This window comes from Lithobates pipiens, unplaced genomic scaffold (genome assembly GCF_037356315.1).
Source record: "Lithobates pipiens isolate NorthernLeopardFrog02 unplaced genomic scaffold, aLitPip1_a1.2 Scaffold_19, whole genome shotgun sequence".
NCBI lineage: Eukaryota > Metazoa > Chordata > Amphibia > Anura > Ranidae > Lithobates > Lithobates pipiens.
Genome location: NW_027507764.1, coordinates 477,437,653 through 477,455,324, shown reverse-complemented (window position 1 = coordinate 477,455,324; position 17,672 = coordinate 477,437,653).

Genomic DNA, 17,672 nt, shown 5'->3' with positions numbered 1-17,672 from the left:
CTACTCCTGAAAGTACGTTTGAAATGCCTTGAAGGAAGACAGACTTTACTGATTCACATATTATACAAAGACTTTGCTATTCATTAAGAAACGCCCCTGTGAGTGAGTATGTAGAGCTTCTTGTACATTTACACTACATTTGCATTTTACATTACTCTATACTCACTTTTAACACAGGACCTCTTTATGGAGAGATGCAGGGTCAGTAAGACCCAGCATCTCTCCTCCAGGCTGGAAAGCATGAGATCTGGAACAAAAATCCCAAATCTCATGCTTACCAGTCGCAATCGTGGCTTTGTTTAAATCCGTGGCCCAAACGTGATGTCATAACGTCACGCCAAGGCCTCTGATGGTCATAGAGATGACTGTGACCATCTGGTTACCGGAAATCTCTGGTGGTCATCCGGCGGTGGCCGATTCTTTCTCCGGGTCCCCGATGGCACAGGAGAGCCCCAGAGAAGCACCGAATGGCGGTGGGACTGTAAGAACGATCAAGCGGTGGAACTGCGGCTATGATCATTCTTATGGTGCACAGAATCACCAGCTAAAAACAAGGTGTGTATATGGGTGTGTGTGTGTGTATGTGTATATATATATATATATATATATATATATATATATATATATATATATATATATATATATATATATAAATATTTTGATAAACTGATTTCTTGAGGCCCAAAAAATGGCAGGACAGTACAGATATTCCTTAAATGACCCCTTTTTGGAATGTAAACAGTCCAAGGTATTTAGTAAGAGGCATGGCAAACTTTTTTTTTTTGTATTTTTAAATACATATTAATATATTTAAATAGTATTTTATTTTTTTTGTCATTGTTTGGAAAATTAGGAAATTATTTTTTTCTTTTTACATACTGTCACGAGTGCAGTACAGCATCATCAAATATGGGTGTGGCTGGATCAGGGACACTGACTGGTTACAGTACGACAAAAAAAAAAAAACTTTATTTTTTTTGGTTTGTTTTTATAATGTGGCACATACAATTAAATCAATGTGAAACTAACAACCTACAAACATTGACATCAAAAATATTTCAGTGAAAAATATCCCTTCTCCCCCAAAATAAAATAAACAAAATTAAAAAATACTTGCTCTAAAACACATCTGTTTTGAAAAGACTTAAACAAAATACATGTTACAAACTCTATAAGGGCACCCAAATGTACTCTCTTGACATATACATACACACACACACACACACACACACACCTAGAGCAAAATAAGGCAAAAATAAGCACATCATCCAGAATGCTACAAAATCACAGCTGGGACAAACACCCCCCGGTCTGGGGGGGGGGGGGGGGGCAAACAATGAGCCTAACATGGGCAAAAGTTATACAACAAATACCATCCTGTGGGAACTGACTTGTTAATTTTGCTAGTCCCCACTTGGCTGGCTTATATTCTATTTTTTTGCCTTTAAAATGGTAATGGGGGCCCAGGTCCCATGCTGCGGGACATATATCAATGACACCAATTTGGACAACCCTAAAATTGAAACAAGGAGAAGTGCCTTTAAAAATGCACAATTGCTTAAAAGCTAGTAACTTGGGGGAGCTTACGCTGCCTGTAAAGTGGTGCATCTGTAGCATGTATCCAAAATGTTGCTTCAAAGTTGTACCGCTATAGAGAAAACGTACAAATCTACATTGCGGTTACAAGATTTTAACCCAAAACAAAAAATTGCATACAAGGCCATTTGGGTCTGTTGAGGCTTAAAATGAGAACCGCCACGTGAAAATATTTGGCCCTTCCCACACACTAACAAACCCCTATCCAAACACAGCAAGCCAGTGGGTGGATGCTTAGGGGCAGGAGGGGCACCCCAAAAGACAACCACCTTGTTCCCATATTCAGGGGGACAAGGGCCTCTTCCACACAACCCTAGGCTGTGGTTGTGGGGGGCTGCAGGCAGGGAGACTTACAGAATGTGGAAAGCCCCTTTAAACTAGTGGGTACAGGGTGTTTTGTGGTTGGTATTGGGCTGAGCCCAACATGCCCCAAAGGCAGCAAGCTATGTTGAGTGCATGTGGCCTTGTATGATTCAGAAGGGGGTTGGGCGACCACTCTTCTTGCCCCTTTCCTAGCTGGCCCTGTTGTATGCTCTGAAAAATTATGTGGTTTGTATTGGTGAAGGCAGCTCACAGCCTTTTGAGAATGGAGTGGAGTTGCCCTTTAAAAGCAAAAGTTAGCCCATGGAAATCCAAGCGATTAGAGGGGGGGGGGGGGGGGGGCAGGAGCATTGGAGAATGGAGTGTAGCATTCCCCTTTAAAAGTAAAAAGGTTAAATGCCCTTTTAGGAGGAGCGAGAGTCTTTTTACATCAACAAGGTGCATGTCACATGTTGGCAGAGTAACATGCTAACATGACTTGTGTTCAAATCTTCTTTAAAAAAATACATAAGGGTTAACCAGCGTAAGTAAAAAAAATTGTCAAGTTTAGAGGTGCGCCTGTTTAACCCGTACAATTGCATGTACGTTACTTAACATTTACTAAGATTTTGGCAGCACTGTGAACACACTCATGTGAACGAGTGCAAGAGCCGCTTGCACATGCGCAATGCTTACATTGATCACACGCAGTTCTAAATGTACTTGCAGGCACAGCAGGCTTTCTCTGAAAAAGTTACTTTCTCATTTTATTTTTAGAATATTTGTTACTTGGGCAGTTGTTACTAAACTTCCTCACCTCACCCTATATTAGCACCTCCATCTTTTGTCAATATTGAATTGGGCATGCCGTGCGTCATGTCCATAGTGGTGCACAGATTGCATTCTCCCCTGCACTGAGATCACTAGAAAATGGGGGACCCAAGCTCTGTTACCGGTGCACCGTTTCGTAAATATGGGTTGCGCCTCGCCGTGCACCTCTACTGATGGCGCCGGCTTTCATAAATCTCCCCCATTATGTTTGCTTATAGCAATGAATTTCAGTGCTACGTGCAAGAATTTTACTGAATGAAATCAATTAATTCAGTTTGTTTTGTTGTGATTAGCTGTGCTTGGCCACAGCTGATCACATGGCACAGATGGGCCGTGATTGACCCAGTCTGTACCATGTAATCACTGTGAGCAATCACAGGTAGCAACACAACTGTACATAATGGATGGCTTGAAAGGAAGCCATCCATTGTTTACAACTGTTATGTGGCCTGCTGTGATTGGTTACAGCGGTCACATGGTACAGGCAGCGGTACAGTAATTAGTCATCGGCTGTATCACAGCCTGTGACAGATTGTGCAGCTGCGTGGCCTGATCGGGAAGGACGTCCACCCAGATCGACGAGAGGCCAGCCCCGGTGTCATTCCCCCATAGGCTAGGCGGGAACTGGTTAAGCAGTGGAGAAAAGGCAGAGTGGCGTCCCCAGGTCTTGGAAGAGCCAATGTGGTCCTGCTGATTCTCCTAGGGTGGTGTACTTGAGTTCACAGGGTAGTGCAAAAATGAATGTATTGAGTATAGGGGGAGATTTGTTTGAATGCTAGCCAAATTTCATAATTCATTGTATCTTGTCAGTTCTGCTATTAAACAGATATGATCAATTTTCTTTAACCAGTCAGCAATTAGAGTTTATTTAGCTATTTTGCAGTAAATAGGGATGAGGCCTTTTGCAGTATTAAATCAATTTTGCCATTAGCCCTTGTCAGGGCTAATGGCAAAAGCATGTTACAGATCAGGTAAATACGATCTACGATCTATGATCCCTGACCAGTATGACTATTTTGAGTTGAGGGACAATGCCACCAAATACAGTGCCTTGCAAAAGTATTCACATCCCCCCCCCTGGAATTTTTTGTTTTGTTGTCTCACAACGTGGAATTAACATGGATTGAGGATTTGCATCATTTAATTTAGACAATGTTGAAGATTTTTTTTTATTGTGAAGCAAACAACAAATAGGACAAAATAACAGAAAAAGTCAATGTGCATAACTATTCACCCCAGCTCAAGTCAATACTTTGTAGAGCCACCTTTTGCAGTTTTTATAGCTCCAAGTCGCATTGGATAAGTCTCTATAAGCTTGCCACATCTTACCACTGAGATTTTTGCCCATTCCTCCTTGCAAAACTGCTCCAGCTCCTTCAAGTTGAATGGTTTGCGCTTGTGAACAACAATCTTTAAGTCTGACCACAGATTTTCTATTGGATTGAGGTCCGGGCTTTGACTAGACCATCTCAACACATTTACATGTTTCCCCTTAAACCACTCAAGTGTTGCTTTAGCAGTTCTTTACTTCTTTACTTCACCAACTTAGACTATTGTGTTCTGATCCCTGATCCATCACATATAATTCAGATAAAAAAAAATGAACTAAAGGCTGTAATGTAACAAAATAGGTAAAAAGCCGCGCGGGGGGGGGGGGTGAATACTTTTTCAAGGCACTGTATGGGCAAATGAGCCAAATATTGATCAACCTCTCCAACAGTTTACTTTAATAGGATTAAAGTGATGTGATCTGTGCAATATGTTGTACTTTCAATTTAGAGTTAATTTCTTCTGGAGAGGATGTGTGAAATAAAGGTAAGATCTTTGCTTTGAGCTCAGAGGACAAAGTAGTTTGAAGTTTTTGTTCCTTTTCAGAAAGGTAAGGTGGCAATCTTTGACCTTTATGAAGGCCATCACCTCCCATGACAATAAATATAACAAGGAATGGTAGTACTTGTAATACAATGCTTAAAGCGGAGTTCCCCCCCCGAAAAATGGAACTTCCATTTTAAGGAATCCTGACCCCCTGACATGCCTCATTTGGCATGTCATTTTTTTGGGGGGTAGCGGGTACCTAGTTTTGACAGGTACCCAGCTCCCACTTCCGCTCAGGCCGCCTAGGCGGCCCTTCCCTGCAATCTTCTGGGACACGTCACAGGTCCCAGAAGATTGCCCGGCCATTTAGGACGTGCAGCATGATAAACTGATAAAAGCTCCCGCGCATGGGTCAGGACACACCCTGGACCTCATTTTCAAACAACATTGACGTCAACATACTCGACCACATAACACTGCCATGGACGGATCACCACGCCATCAAATTCAAAATCGCTACCACCATCACCAACGAAAAACAGAATCCTGTAACAACAACGCACTGGACCAGATCGCATAAAAAAAACTGTACTCCGAATCCTTCAAATCCACTCTGTCCAACAAGATAACTACAATAACCTTAACCCACTCTACGGAGGAAACACTCAACTCCATGAACAAGGCATTGCTGCAATCAGCAGACTCGGTAGCACCAAAACGCAGGGCTCTCATCAGGAAGAAAAACTTGGGATGGTTTAATAGCTCCCTCGCCGTACTAAAACAAGAACGCAGTAGAGCAGAAAGAACATGGAGAAGAAATCCCACTGAGGAAAACCACTTTAACTACAAAGGTCTCACAGAGATTTATCGGAAAGCAATCTTTAAATCCAAAAAGGACCACTTCTCATATACAATCTCAATGGCCGCAAACCAACCACGGGAACTGTTTAAACTGGTCAATCAATCAATGAATCCGGTGTGCCTAGAACCCCCAGAAAGTGAATCCCAGGATTACTGTGACAATCTGGTGGATTTTTTCATCGATAAAGTCAAAACCATCAGGGAAACAACTTGTCAGAAGAAAACATCCGACCTCAGCCAGCAAATACATAAAGAGGATGTCTGCACCAACATACCGCAACCACCGAAATTTTCACTATCCCCAATTACCGTAGACACCACAATAAACATCATTAATAAACTGTGTGACCGCACCTATCCTATTAACATCATCCCCACAAAACTACTGAAAGAATGCTCCAACATCATGGCTCCAACCATAACCCACCTCATAAACCGATCATTCCACAAAGGGATTGTTCCCAGCATCCTCAAACAAGGCATTGTCAAACCTCTACTCAAGAAACCAAACCTGGACCCTCAGGATCCAAACAACCGTAGGCCAATTACAAGCCCCAACACCATTTCTAAGATCATGGAAAAAGCTGTAGTACATCAGCTACAACTCCACCTGGATATTCACAAACTCCTGGACCCGCTGCAATCAGGCTCCTGCCCCGGGTCATGTAACAGAAACAGCTCTCCTCAAGATTTGGGATGACGCCCTCGAAGCAGCAGATGACTGAGAGCCGTGTCTCCTCCTACTGCTAGACCTAAGTGCAGCGTTTGATACAGTAGATCACAATACTCTACTCGTCCGCCTCACAGAAGTAGCCGGAGTCCAAGACATAGATCTCCAATGGTTCGCGTCCTTCCTAGGAAATCGGTCACAGACAGTGAAACTAGGAAAATTCCTCTCCGAAACTCGGGCAGTCACCTGCGGAGTCCCTCAAGGCTCTCCTTTGTCACCCGTTCTCTTTAACATTTACATTTGCCCACTCCTTCAAATCATCAGAAGCTCAGATCTCTGCTTCCACTCTTACGCTGACGACACGCAACTTTATTTCCGGATCAATGGAAAAAAAGATCACCAACAACAACTTGAAAACTGCTTCAAATCAATAGAGGACTGGATGACCACTAACTCCCTCCAGCTGAACGAATCAAAGACAGAGCTTCTTATCTTACACCCAAATCATAAGCCCGCAACCAAAACCTCCTGGTCTCCACCAACCGTCTTTGGGCAGACTATGTCCCCAAAGACCAAAGCCAAGGGTCTCGAGGTTATTTTAGACGCACAAATGTCAATGGATGCGCAAATAGGAGCAGTAGTCAGTGGATCTCACCATCTGCTGCGCATGCTTCGCAGACTCATCCCTTTTATCCCAAAGAATAACAAAGCATTGGTAGTTGGAACAATCATTAATTCACAACTGGACTACGCAAACTCGCTTTACATAGGATTACCACAATATCAACTTGCACGATTACAACTGATCCAAAACACGGCGGCTAGGCTGATAACAGGGGAAAAAACCTGGGAATCCATCTCTCCTTCGCTGAGGAGCTTACATTGGCTAACCATAAAATATCGGATCACGTTCAAGACCCTTTGCCTCACCCATAAATGCGTGCATAGAGAAGCTCCGCAATACCTAATGGAGAAAATAAATCATTACACACCAAACCGCAGTCTTCGATCAGCCAATAAAAATCTACTCCTCGTGCCCAAAGCCCGATATAAATCCAAGGGGGATCGGAGATTCGCTGTCCAAGGCTATGGAATGCTCTACCAATCAACATCCGCCTGGAGGAAAATCACCTGGCTTTTAGGAAAAAACTCAAGACCTTCCTCTTTCAGCAGATGATCAAAGCTCGCCACAGCGCCTAGAGGCGATTCAGTTCGCATTGTGCGCTATACAAGTATTTCATTCATTCATGACTCGCGCCACAAGCTGTCACAACCAGGTGCCCACAGTAGTGATACCAGGAGAGAGAAGAGGGAGAGGATCGAGGCTTCGGGCGGCCGCATCGCTGGACCATGGGACAGGTAAGTGTGTGTTTATTAAAAGTTAACAGCTACGCTTTTTGTAGCTGCTGACTTTAAATAAACACAAACGGCTGGAAATCCGCTTTATTATGCTCCAAAGACATGCACATAGTCTTTTCCGTGTACAAGAAACTATAGGAGAGAGGACCCATGCCAAACAATCTAGTGGTATAAGAGATAGAAACGAAAGGTAAGTGAAATAAAAGACCCGTATATGAAATGTCAGGTGAGAGCAGTGATGGGTCAGTGACTCTTTAACAATTGACAGCGCAATCCCCTCTCTCAACAGGGTTGATTTAACAAAGGCAAATTCACTGTTGCCTTTACAATTGCACTTTGCAAGGAAATTTTTCCAAGAATTGTGTGGTTGAGGCTCTGCTGACCTCTGCCAATCAGTCACATGCAAACAAAAATGCAGCTTTTTATTTGGTTATTTGTCTTGAATGTGATTTGGTATTCTTTGCAAAGTGGAATTCACCACATCCACATCCACAAAGCTCTAGGGAAAACTCCTTTGTAAAGTGCAACTTTCCTTGCAAAGTGAACAGCCTCTTGTCTTTAAGTAAATCAACCCAAGTGCATCAAAGATAAATTGTTAAAAGTGCAAGAAGCTACGGTAGTCCTTGCCAAGCAGGGGGTATTCTCCAAAGTAGCAGCACACAAGAAATCCTTCAGAATGTAAAAAAAAAATATTAATTTAGTCTATTAAAACCACAATGCAACAATAGGGTTAAATATGTTTTAGAATAAGCCTTCCTCCTTGGGAATTTCACTGCTTTATTAAAAGTAGGGTTTGACGAATCCTAGCACCATCCTTTTTGGTATAGACACTTTTATTTGCCAAGCCACTTTTTGATACAGGAATGTATACAAAGAGAGAACACATAATGCAAATGTGGGGCTGAGACATTCATCTTTGGACAAGAGCAAATCATCGCTTTGCTCAGGGAACATGTGCTCATGAAAGAGCCAACAGTACCAGAGACATCATTACAGGAAGGCCCTGTAGAGATCGCAAACCTTGAATTAACCACCTGCACGACATCAAGGAGAAAAATTGTGACAGATGCCAGTGGTTTCATTGAAAAAAATCATATTTTACCATTTGTTGAGGTCAAACATTTTCTGTTCACAGCTACCTAGTAGGGACTGGACGAATTTTGATCCATCTATTGGCAGGCTATTCGTACTGGAGTCAATTGATTTGATTTCAGTTCAACCTACCTGTCGGGTTTTTTTATACAAATTCTGCCGCTGGCTATAGTTGGCAGCAGCAATCGTATTCTGATGATGGGGAACCTCCAGCTATCAGAATACAATAGTGCAGTATGAGGGATTCCCCCATGAACATGGGTTGGTTGAAGGAAATTGCTTATTGTATAACCAGCCATAGATCCATTGGTGGTTATTATTATTATTATTGTATTATTATTTGCTAGTGACATCAGCCATGCTTTTTTTGCTGTTTTTTGCATGGCAGCATCATTGTCAGGAGGTCTGAAAGTAAAGTTAATTATTATTATTTTTTTTACATGTATAGTAAAATGTTTTTAATATGCAGCATTAGTGGTCCATTAGGCTCTCTACCAAGTTTATTATGTGATATGTAGAACATGACAGTTTCACTTTAATAATGTCCTTATCCTCCATTAACTTGAGCTTGCAGAAGCTGTTTTATTCAGCTGTCAGCAGTTGGAGATTCATTTGAGTTCTATTCGGCTCCAGCCGTCTGACTTTGTGGAAAGTTTCTGTGTTTTATTTTCAGTAATCATACTAATTACACTAATTTATTGTGGATACACTTAGGGATAAATGTATGAGAACAGCAATCTGAAAGTTGGGTGTTTGGAGCCAAAACAAACCTGACCAAACCTCCAAAGCAGCAGCCAGGGCGGTAAAGAGGCACATTTCATACTTTAAACTGAACAAAAAAAACCTAACTATATAATGGGATATGTTTTTACATCAGCTTTGCTCTTCAAGCTTTTGTGAATTTTTTTTCCCACATTTTTGTAATTTCGTAGAAATTACTGATAAAATGGTGGCAATTGCATGTTTCAAAGTATAGTTTAAATATTTTCTATATTTTGTAGTGAAAATCTTGTTGAGATCTTTAAATCTCTCTTTAGCTTTAACAAATGTGTCAGTTTCCAAACCTGCAATGGCTGTAATGTAAATCAAACTCAGATAATCAGACTGTTTTCTCTTTTATCTACTGAAGGCTGAGTTCATAACTATGTGAATCAGATGTGCATCCAATTCGCAATAGCAGGAGATTTTGACCAGCTTTTTGCTATTTTAATAGCCAAATTTTAAAGATGAACACAGTGTGTCAATATGTGCTATCTGCCATCGGGGGATAGCAATGTACGCGTTTTGTGAATGCAACCCCTTCCTCGTAACTCAAGTAGGTGAGAGGAAGTGGTTGCACCCCCAGAACATGTCCATTGATCCCCCCATGATGGAAGATAGCATATGTTTACATTAGGCATGAGATCAGGAGGGAAATCCCCAGTTTGACTCCCAATTTGTGTGCATCTTCAAAATTTGGCTTTTACAGGGGGACATCACCCCATCCGATGAAGGCAACACATTTTTGATACTATAATGTCTGATATTGCCTTCAGATTTTCAATGTTGAACTTTGTAAGTTCCTGAGTTGTGTATGTTATGTTCTGAAACATGCCTATTTATGTACTAAAAAAATATTTTCAAGGTAAAACTTATAAAAAAGAAATGTAAACACTTTTTTTTTTTTATCTAAAATAATAAAAAATTTGCTGGCATAGCAATGGCCCCCCTACTCCTAAAATAATCTACATATTTTTGATGCACTTTAGGGGGCAAGCCAGGACGGCCAGTTTCCAGGGCCATCAGTGGATTTTCTGGAAATCCAGCCTCAGGCCTAACTGAGGCAACATAGTTCAGAGAATTTCTCTTCAAAAAGTTTTGAAGTATGCAGCATGCTGGAACTATGTGGTTAAGTTTGTACTTTGCCATAGTTATTGCCATAAGAAATAGGTGGAACCGGCTGGCCATTATCCCAAAGGCATTCTCCATGACTCTTCTGGCTCTGGCCAGCCAGTAATTAAAAACCCTCTTCTCCGGGATGAGGGTCCTCTGGGGGAATGGCCTCATCAGATGATCACCCAGACCAAATGCTTCATCAGTGATAAAAACAAATGAGAGTCCTTCCACGTTATCTTCTGCAGGTGGCAATCCCAAGCGGGTGGAACTCGGTCTGGGCAAAGACTCCGACATTCTTCCTCACGTTTACATAGAGAAACTTGTATGTTGCCGACACCACCGCCATCAACACAATGCTATGAAACTCCTTATAGTTAAAATAGTATGACCTCGGTCTGACATTCCTGTTGCTTTGAAGGAAACTGTGGAGTCAAAAAAGAAAAAAAAACTATTAGTACTTTTGCACATAACATTGCAAGCAGATTGGACACAGACATTCTTGGCCAACATCAGTATAACATTTATTTTATGAAGTATTTAAAGACAAAAATATAAGGTCCACTTATAAAATTCCTCACCCCCTCTGATGGCCCATTGTAAAAATATTAATAGGGGAGGGTTATAAATGTGTTTTGGACCCCCAAAAAAATCCTCTGGCATTCTGCCTGAATTTAAGGACACACACAACATTTGTACACATTTTAGGGGGTGTTTAGGGTAAAGCACTACAATGGAGCTGACAAAATACATTAAGTGACTAGGCTAGGTGTATATGGGCCCAGGATAGCATGCTGGGGAGGTTAGTGAAGGAAAATATGCATGAAGGACAAAAAAGGGGCATTAAAAACTTCCAGCAAGCATATTGCAATCATGGTAATTAGGGAATCATGAAAGAAACACAATACATTAACAAATATTAAATACATAGAATGTGATGTTAAAGGAGAAAACTTGCCCTAATATAGTCCTTCTGCAGGACCTGAATGATGGCAGAACAGGTCTCTGGAATAATGATGCCTGGGGGGAGATGCCTGTAGAGAACATGAGGTCCTGTAGACTTCTCCCCATAGTCAAGTACCACAACATGGCGACTAGCCTCTGCTCCGGAGTGATGGCTTGCCACATGCAGGTATCCTGCTTCATAATATAAGGGAAAAGCAAAGCCAATAGAAGGTGAAAAGGGGGTTTCCTCATCCAGAGAAAATTCTTGAAATCATTAGGGTTATTCTCCTGGATCTCATGCAGCAAAGGCATATGAGAGAATTGGTCATGCTGGAGCAACCAATTCTTAGTCCCTGAACTCCTCTTTGCCCTATTCATGGACTGGGCTTGGGTCAAAGCAAGAACCCCAACACCAAGCCCCCACACAGCATGAACTCCATGACGAGCATGTACCCGCAACATGGCTTCAAAGCGGTCGGCTAGTCAGAACGAACTAACAGAACGCACCAAAGAAAAGCAAGGCCTGTGAAGAGCGAGCTGAAAATCAGAAACGAGTGGACAAGAACGCACTGACTACATGCACTGAAAACCAGATACAAACCCACAAGCACAAACTGAACAGCAGTAAAACGATCTGAAAAGTATGAGTCTGAAAAGCGTGAATTGTCTCTTATGAAAATTCTACTAACACGAGATTAGCAGAAGGAGCCCAAAGGGTGGAGCACTGGCTATTGAACTTCCTCTTTATAGTCCCGTCTTAAGTGTCGTATGTCACCGCTTTCTTGACAGTCGGTATTTGGTGTGACCATGTGTATGCAAGACAAGTTTGAGCAGAATCCTGATGGAAAAACCATCATAGCTTTTTCCGACCAAAATTCTGATCATGTGTATGTGGCATAACGGTTTGCGTTAAAAACTGGTTTTGTTTGCACACATTTGCAAATACATGTGTGAACCACTTCATGGCACACTAGTATTGTCTACAGTCCTAACTCTTTAATTGTTATGCTTTCAGAAGTAAGGCTGTGCGATGCTCAGTGGGGCCATACAATAAAGATGGCTGGATCAGGAGCAAAGTTGAGTACCAGACTAGTTGGGATGCACGCAATTGGGGCTTTTATTGTAGGACAACTTCTGTCAAAGGTACAGTTGTGCTTTACAGCAGGGAAGGAGCAGAAAAATGATTCTGGTTATATGATTCTGACTTACTTTTACTGCAGTGATGTGCTGGCTCCACCTGTCTATTCCCACAGGCCAATGAAGAACGAAATGAAAAGACCAAGGATGAAGATGTGACCCTCCGTTTTTATGGTAAGGAGCCACAAATACATGTTAAAATAAGGGAAGAAAACTGAACAGCATATTTGCCGGCCACTTAATTTGATACACTTGTTCAATTGCTTGGTAACACAAATTGATAATCACATGGCAGCAACTCAATGCATTTAAGCATCTAGACCTGGGAAAGACAACTTGCTGAAGTTCAAACCGAGCATCAGAATGAGGAAGAAAGAGGATTGAAGTAACTTTGAATGTGGCATTGTTGGTGCCAGAAGGGCTGGTCTGAGTATTTCAAAAGCTGCTGATCTACTGGGATTTTCACACACAACCATCTCCAGGGTTTACAGAGAATGGTCATAAAAAGAGAAAATATGTAGTAAGCGACAGTTGTGTGGAATAAAATGTCAGAGGTCAGTGGTGAATGGTCACACTGGTTTGAGATGATAGAAAGGCAATAGTAACTCAAATAACCACTCGTAACATACAACCAATGTATGCAGGCAGAATACCTCCTCTGAATGCACAACACATTGAACCTTGATGCAAATGGGCTACAGCAGTAGAAGACCACACCGGATGCCACTCCTGTTAGCTAAGAACAGGCTCACCAAAATTGGATAATCGAAGATTGGAAAAAGGTTGCCTGGTCTGATGAGTCTCAATTCCAGCTGCAACATTCAGATTGTAGGGTCAGAATTTGGCGTAAACAACATGAAAGCATGGATCCATCCTGCCTTGACACAATGATTTAGGCTGGTGGTGTAATGGGGTGGGGGATATTTTCTTGGCACACTTTGTGCCCCTTAGTACCAATTAAGCATTGTTTAGATGCTACGGCCTACCTGAGGCCGCGTACACACGGGCGGACTGTTCGCCCAACTTTGTCCGTCCAACAGTTTCGGCAAACAGTCCGCTCAAAATTAGCATGGACGGACATGGCCACACACGACGAACGAACAGTTTGCTGAAACCGTGCGCGATGATGTGAACGGCACGTACAACGGGACGAAAAATACGACGTCCTATACACTGCATTATAACTTTCGGCGTGAAAATCCTTTCTGAGCATGCGCGCAACTTTGTTTGACGAACAAGCCTACACACGAGCGGACTGTTCGCTGAAACAAGGTTTCAGCGGACAGTTTTACGGAATTTCCGAAAAACTTTGTTCGTCAAACTGTCCGCTGAAACTGTCCGCTGAAAGCCCACACACGAGCGGACTGTCCGCCCAAACACTGTTCAGCGGACAAAGTTGGGCGAACAGTCCGCCCGTGTGTACGCGGCCTCAGTGTTGTTGCTGACCATGTCTATCCCTTTATGGCTACAGTGTACCCATCTTCTGATGGCTACTTCCAGCAGGATAATGCACCATGTCACAAAGCTCAAATTATCTCAAACTGGTTTCTTGAACATGACAATGAGTTCACTGTACTCCAATGGCCTCCACAGTCACCAGATCCCAATCCAATACAGCACCTCGGGGATGTGGTGGAATGGGAGATTCGCATCATGGATGTGCAGGTGACAAATCTGCAGCAACTGCATAATGCCTTTATTTCAATAAGGACCAAAATCCGTGAGGAATGTTTCCAACACCTTGTTGAATCTATGTCATGAAGAATTAGGGCAGTTCTGAAGGCAAAAGGGGGTCCAAGCTGGAACTAGCCAGGCTCTAAGTAGTTGATCGCATACAACTGAGCTGATATTCTAAAGGAGTTGAGATTTGTCACTCAAAAAATTGTGTCGGTTTTCACTTAAATGATCCAATCATGTGAAAAACATCTGCACATATTTGGGTATTCATGGTCAAATAATTAAATATTTACACAATTTTTGAGTAAAGATCCTTAACCGCTTCAGCCCCAGAAGATTTTACCCCCTTCCTGACTAGAGCACTTTTTGCAATGTGTCGCTTTAACTGCCAATTGCGCAGTCATGCGACATTGCACCCAAACAAAATTAAGGAAATTTTTTTCCCCACAAATAGAGCTTTCTTTTGGTGGTATTTGATCACCACTGCAGTTTTTATTTTTTGTACAAGTTTTTGTGGGGGTGGCACCTCTCCCGCCGATAGCGGTGATCTCGCGGCGAATCCGCCGCGGAGACCACCGTTATCGTACAGACAACCGGCGCCTGAAGAGATGGATATCTTGGTTGTGGAAGGAGCTGCTGCCGTTACCGAGATATCCCTCTTCAAATATAGGACGTACATCGGCGTGCGCTGGCCGTTAAGTGGTTAATGCATAGGTTGCATTAAGGTGAAAAAACACGAGGGTTTACAACCCCTTTAACTACTTAAATAAATGGGCCTCGTGTTTGACACGTATTAGCCTATGCTGTATGAAATTTTTACTTGCCAACAGCCTTCACGTGTCTTCGTTATGACTCTGACACACCAAGATGGATGTCAAGAACTGCAAAATTACATATATGCACTGTATGTGATCTATGTGATACTATGGTCAGCAATTCCCATTTTCAAGATCCATTTAAGCTGTATTAATGCACAGAGAGAAACCAATTAGAGTAGCCTCTTACAAGAAATAATTCAAATATAGGCAGTTATTTCTAAATGGTGATATTGGGCATGATGTCTACTCCAGCATGACTATTAAGAAACCCCTCCGTATTGTAATATTTTATTCATTCATACATGCCATTACATGGTTAGGTGTCTGTATAGAATACTTTCCAGGGAAATCTCTTCTGGATTATAGAGGTTAAAATCTGTAGCTCAGTCACAGGACTTAACATTTCTTATCTGCAAAATGAGCCCAAAATCCAGTCATCCGGAAACCATTTGCCATCCTTTGAGATATCAGAAAGCTGCAGCCTTTTGGCTGCAATGATGCTTTTCACAGGTTGCAATCAGAGCCCAGATACTTATATTTAACACTCTATACCTACCATAATAACATTCCTTTAGAGTAGAAATGAGTCAATTTTTCATTAACATTATATTAGTTACAAATGGGAATATAAAATTCTGATACATCATACTGCAAATAACCAATTATTCCAACTCTTATCAGCTGTATCTTTATAATCTACATACTCTGCTTTGGCACATGGTAATTTAGAGTTCTAGCATTTGAAATACAACCATATTTATAGGAACTTTGATATCCATGCATAAACTTCACAGCCAAATATGTGTTTGAACAAAAAAAAAAAACATTTCAATAGACATTCTACCAATAATTAGGTAAAAAAAAAAGGTAGAAATGTAATTTACTTGATGGTGGGTTGATGGCTGGAAGCTCCTATATAAAGAAAAAGAGGTTTCAATATCAAATAGCAGCTTCTCAATCAATTATAGCCCAAATGTTTAGTTATTATCCAGTCAAACATACTAAAGAATAGAATACTAAATAATAATGCATCCCATCAGTTTAGATTAGTGGTCATGTTATTTATGGCATATGCAGTGTTTTATGGAACACATAAAGCTCCTTAAAATCAACTTAACAGCATTTAATTGTCTAGGCTTACCTGTATTTTGTTGGTGATTAGTGTTTTTTTTTATTTTATCCCCTAAAAGTATATTACATAATGGATTTTGCAGAGAGGGAAAAAACAAAAATAAAAAATGGAGTGAAGACGTAGTAAAGTTGGTATAATTGCTTATTAGTAGAAATTGGTGCAAAATCAGATAACACATCTGGTGAGGTTGCGGGAGACCACAGGACCTTAAACATCAGCGTCTTTTTCTATGTAGTATCTTGGAAAGAGACCATCACACTCAAATGTTCTTGGCTAGCCCAAATCTAGTTCAACTGCATGGACCTTTTGTGGTGAAGGAAGTATGTCAGAAAACTGAAAAAATTGCCATCCAGGAAGTAGATCTGCCCCAGTAGAAGTAGAAGACAAATCTCAGGAGGTTATCAATTTTACAAAAAGTTGATCTTAATCAGTGCCATATGATATAGTATTGCATATCCCCATCATCTCAAGGTGGTTCTAGGTACAGAGCAGTGACCTCAGTGTACTCCAATACCATGCATCTCAATCCAGTATAGTACCTTTGAGACTGGGTGTAATGGATATTGACAAATAGTGACTAAAGTTGTGATTATCTAAAGGGATGTGTCTGAGCACATGTTAAATACATGTTATGAATAGAGATGAGATTTGATTGTGGGACCACATCGGGATTGCGGTGAACTCAGCCAGCTTGCAGTTTGTAGACACAGTGTAGTGTGACAATTCACCTGCTATAATACATAGTAATGATAATGCACTGCAAGGGCCCTTGAACTTTTGTCATTTCACAAAAAACTAAAAACCTGCAAGACAAAGGCATAATGAGCTAGTATGCATCACATACTAGCTCATGAAATACTTGCCTCAGAACGATGCCCTGAATTGGCATTGGCACTCCGAGTACACGGCCGACATCTTCCACTGGAGTTACTTGTGGGTTTGAGGCTCCAGCGCTGTTTTTTTTGCTGGAGCTGCGATGAGGCCCCTATCACGAGTCCTGAAGAAATGGCACCAGCGAGCCATTTCTTCAGTGCGCATGCGCCTATGACATCGGCAGCAGTGCATATACTGTATATCTCCTAAACTGTGCAAGTTTAGTAGATATTCACAGTAGCTACAGGTAAGCCTTTGTTATAGGCCTATCTGTGGGTAAAAGTGGTGTAACAGAGTTTACAACCACTTTAATTCTGAATGTTAGCTCTTTGGCCAATGAACCCATTACTTTTTTTTTCCCTTTCTTATTACTGGGAGCTTTTTTACATTTTTGGTTAATTTGAGGTCTGTAGTCACCCTAAGCAAGCAGTCCCATCCACAGTAACCCTTTTTTTGCTGCAGATCTTCCATATTTGTTTCAGGGGTGTATTATTTGTGGGGGGGAGGACTATGTGGGTATATTGTTTTTATTATATGTTGTTTGGGCTTCCATTTATGGGTAAACTTCCTTTTCTTATCAGCAAAGCTATCCATCAAAATAAAAGTGTAGGAGCTCCAGGACTGTTTAAACAAAGCAGGCTGGTTTTACAGGGTGCCCATACTGCTGGACTGAAATTTCGATCCATGTATGGCT